Source organism: Mastomys coucha, unplaced genomic scaffold (assembly GCF_008632895.1).
Source record: "Mastomys coucha isolate ucsf_1 unplaced genomic scaffold, UCSF_Mcou_1 pScaffold20, whole genome shotgun sequence".
Lineage (NCBI taxonomy): Eukaryota > Metazoa > Chordata > Mammalia > Rodentia > Muridae > Mastomys > Mastomys coucha.
This window is the reverse complement of record NW_022196903.1, coordinates 72,881,437-72,885,982: the sequence shown is the minus strand read 5'-3', so window position 1 is coordinate 72,885,982 and position 4,546 is coordinate 72,881,437.

The following is a 4,546-nucleotide window of genomic DNA, read 5'->3' as shown; positions in this document are numbered from 1 at the left end:
TACAAGAGTTACAAAGTCAAGCAAAGCATTCAGTCTCACTCTTTGTTGTTCTCTTACAAGCAACCTCCTAGTTAACCATCTATGTTTCTTTTGGGTATATAAATACTTTTGAAATATATAAGCTGTTCTGAAAGCCATACTATAGTGTAAAGACATGAAATAAACAGTACTACTAATAGAGAGGCTGAGATAGGAAAAGCAAGATTTCAAGACCCTTATGTTCAAGACACAGCCAGACACTGTCACAAACAAACAAGCTGAAAGTATATATAGATTGTACAATGTTGGACCTATTTCTCCAGTTACCAAATTAGAGAGACAATTTGATGACAATTAACAAATTTCTAATTCCTCATATTATTGGATTTCAATCAATTAGGATATGTTGGTAATATTAATTTTCACATTAATATATTAAGAAAAAGTAATTGTCACTTCCTGTTGTTTTTGTTGTAAGAGGTAGAATTAGGTTTGTGTGGATTTGTTGAAAGATTACTTTCTTGCTTCTTTACTCATGTTCTCTTGTATTTCTTTGAGGGTGCTATTTATGTCTTTCTTAAGGTCCTGTAATATCACCATGAGAAGTAATTTTATATCTGAATCTTGCTTTTCCCATGTAATGGTATGTCCAGGACTTGCTATCGTGGGAGAATTGGGTTCTGATGATGCCAAGTGACCTTGGTTTGTGTTGTTTATTTTCTTACACTTACCCCCTGCTATCAGGTTATCTCTAATGGTACCTGCCATTGCTAAATCTGACTGGAGCCTGTCCTTCCTGTGATCTTGATTCTGTCAGAACTCTACAGAGTCAAGCTATCTCTGTGATCCTGTGATCCTGGGCTTGTTAGATCACCTGGGAATGGGGCTTTCTCTGTGTGTTATGGGACTGGCTGCAGAGCTTCTACCCAAGGTCTTCTCAGGACACCAGCCCAGACAGACCAGAAGGAACCCGAGTCACTGGGCTGGCAAAGTACCTGTGTGCCTGGTCCCGCTGGTCCCAGTTATTCCTGGTGTTGGGACAGATGTTGGTTCCTCCTCACCTCTGATCCTGGGTGCGTCAGAGCACCTGGGAGTGGAGCTTCCTCTGGGTGTTGTGGGTCAGGCTGTAGAGCTTGCGCCCAAGGTCTGCTCTGGACACCACCCCAGACAGACCGGAAGGAACCCGAGTCCTTAACCAAGTATTTTCCATTTGACACAATATATCCTCCCCTCATCTCCATTATGCTTTATTCCTGGAAGACTGATATATAGAAGCTATTTCAATTAATTTATTCTCTGTAAAAACCAGTCACTGTCACTAAGATATGTACCATAGAAGATAATTGTCATGTATTTATCTATATACTACCTCTTTACTCTTTCTCTATTTGTGTCATCTATACATCTTTCTTGCTTTATATAATCTATTAACTGTCTTAAATATATCTATGCTGTCATATGTAGACAAATAGATACAGACAGTCTAACATTTATTGTCAATCATCTATCATCTAGATTTCTATCCTCTTTTCCTATCATTTCTTTCTATACCTAGGTAGCCTGCCCTCATATATTTATCTGTCATCTATAAATTATCTAATCTATCATCCAAATCTCTTGAAATATATATGTATATAATATATATATTTCTTATCCATCATGTATTTATATATCTATCAAATATTTATCTGTGATCTACCAATCTACCAATCTATCAGTATATTAACATAGCTTCTATCTATCGGTCTATCTATCTATCTATCTATCTATCTACCTACCTACCTATCTATCCTCTATCATCTATCTATTGTGTGAGTACATACTCATGTATACACACATATATTATATATACATAGAATATACATATATATGTATATATATATATATATATAATTTGGATTATGTGATAGTGTCTTAGTTGCTATTATATTGCTATAAAGAAACAGCATAACCAAAGCAACTATTATAAACTGGGGGCTTGGTTACAGTTTTAGAAGGTGACACACCTCCTCCAACAAAGTTATATCTCCTAATCATCCCTAAACAGTTAATCAACTAGGGACTAATAATTCAAAAACATGAACCTATGGGGTTATTCTCATTCAAACCACTACATTCATCTCCCTAGACTTCATAGGAATGTAGACATAAAAATTCAAATTGTATCCAGTCCAACATTAGAAGCACCTATAATTCATCACAGACTCAACACTGTTTAAAAGTTCAAAGTCCTTTTTGAGTTCCAAGATTATATCTCATGCTTTCTTCATAGAATAAAAAAGCACAGACATTACAATACTAGAAAAGAAGAAAGGAATCCTAGTGAAATATTATGTCAAGCAAGACCAAAAACCAGGAAAAAAATCTAAATTTTGCAACTCCATGTCTGATGTTTAGTGGTTTATTAGATGGCTCTACCCTTCTAACTTGCTGACTGCATTACACTTCTGTCTCTTGGACAAGGTCCATATCCTATTTCAAAGCTCTCATTGGCGGATATCCAATGGCTCTGGCATCTCAAATATCTTGGGCTCTCTAAATACTATCCCAGCTTCATTTTTCCAGCTTCATTTGATAGTCCTCTAGGCCTATCAAACTCCCTGCATCAACTCCCTGCCATACACTTGGCCTGAGTGGCTTTCCTTAACTAAAAAGACAAATCCTATAACTCTGTATCCTTCCTGAATCTAATGCCAGAACCACATGGCTAAAGCTACTACATTCCTCAGCTTTCTGTGGTTGGATCCTAGCCCTTTCCTTAAATTAGATTTGTTTGAATAAGATTTCTGGTTTTGTTTGGTCCAAGGAATTCCCTCTAGATTTTCCTTTTATGATTTGCTGGATTAACTGAAAGGGGTTCTTCTGCCCTGAGGTGACCACCTCCTTCATTCCATTTAACACCAGAAATTTCTTTAAACTTTTTATTCCCTGGAGCAAAGGATTTGACTCAAACATTATATTTTTTGGGTGTTTCTTTTCTCTTCAAATTGTTCAGTATGTAGTACCCTTTGCCCTGTTTGCTTCTTTTCGCTATAGAACTGTATATGAATGTTCTCTAAAAACTAAATGACAAAATCGATACTTAGCTATCTTGAAATCTTCTCTGTCAAAGACATTAATGAAAAATTTCAAATTAGCCTCAGATATATTTTTTGGACAGTAGCATCATTTTTTTCATTAACTAATTTATTTAGTCACATTTCTGCCCAATATCTGGTCACCTTCTTCTCACAGTCCACACCTCCTCCAACTCCTTTACCCTATCCCCCCTTGCTCTCCTTTTTCCTCTGAAAATGGGATACTGCCCACTGGTCATCACTCTATCCTGGCACATCAAATCACAGCAGTCCTCTCTTACTGAGGCCAAACAAACTAACCCAGTTAAAGGAATGGGATGCACAGACAAGCAGCAGATTCAGAGACAGCCCCCCTCTACTCTACTTGTTAGGGTACCTGCATCAAGACCAAGCTGCACATCTGCTACATATGTGGAGGGTAAGAGGGCTAGATCCAGCCTATGCTTACTTTTTGATTGGTGGTTCAGTCTCTGGTAGTTCCATGGGTCCATGTGAATCAACTCTCTTAGTTTTTCTGTGAAGTTCCTATCCTCTTTGAGTCCTGTTACCGTCCAGGAGTAACTATAGGGAAGGGTTATGCTGGAAAATAGAGTCAGGGGGAAATTGACTAGCCAATTATACCTTACCTTGAAAAATTAGACAGCACTCATGAGGTGTGCTCACCCCAGCCATCTTGCATTTAATAATCTCTTTGTTGCAAGCCAACAGGTAGAATAGGTGAGGCAAAATCCCTCCCCCAAGTTCGTCAGCATGCCGGCCCAATCAGCGGGTTCTTTGGTCTTTGTAGAGGCGGGACTTCCAATGTAACTGGAACCAGAAGCAAGGCGTGGCAAATAGCAGGAGGTGGGTAGAGAGGTGTGGTTATGAGAGGCAGGCAGGGTGTGAAGAATCAGCCCTCAAGCCAGGAGGGTTACAGAGTCCCTCAATCATTCCCCCAACAATTTCTCAAGACTCCTGAGCCCCATCTAATATTTGGCTTTGGGTCTCTGTATCTACTTCCTTTGAAAACTGGGTAGAGCCTCTCAGAGAACAGTTATGCTACCATCTCTTCTGCAAGCAAAACAGAGTTTCATCAATAATGTCAGGGAATGATTCTGGCTTGTGGAATGGGTCTAAATTTGAGCCAGTCATTTGTTGGCCCTTCTTGTGTCTCTGCTCCATCCTGTCACTGCACATTTTGTAGACAAGACACATTTTTGGGTCAAAGCTTTTGTGGATTGGTTGCTGTCCTTATCCCCTCCACTGGGAGTTCAGCATCCTTATGCAACACTTATAAAAGAAAGCATTTAATAGGGGGCTTGTTTAAACGTGGTATTGAATGGTGTACCTTCTTTTGTAGTGATGGCCAGAATGGTGTGTTCCCTGTCATGAATGATAATACATGAAACCAAAAATGAGGAGTCTAGGAATTCCATAATAGCTCATATATCTTCTATGGTTCTCTGTTATTAAGCTTCATGATTATTGATGAATGAAATGTATCAGGAAAG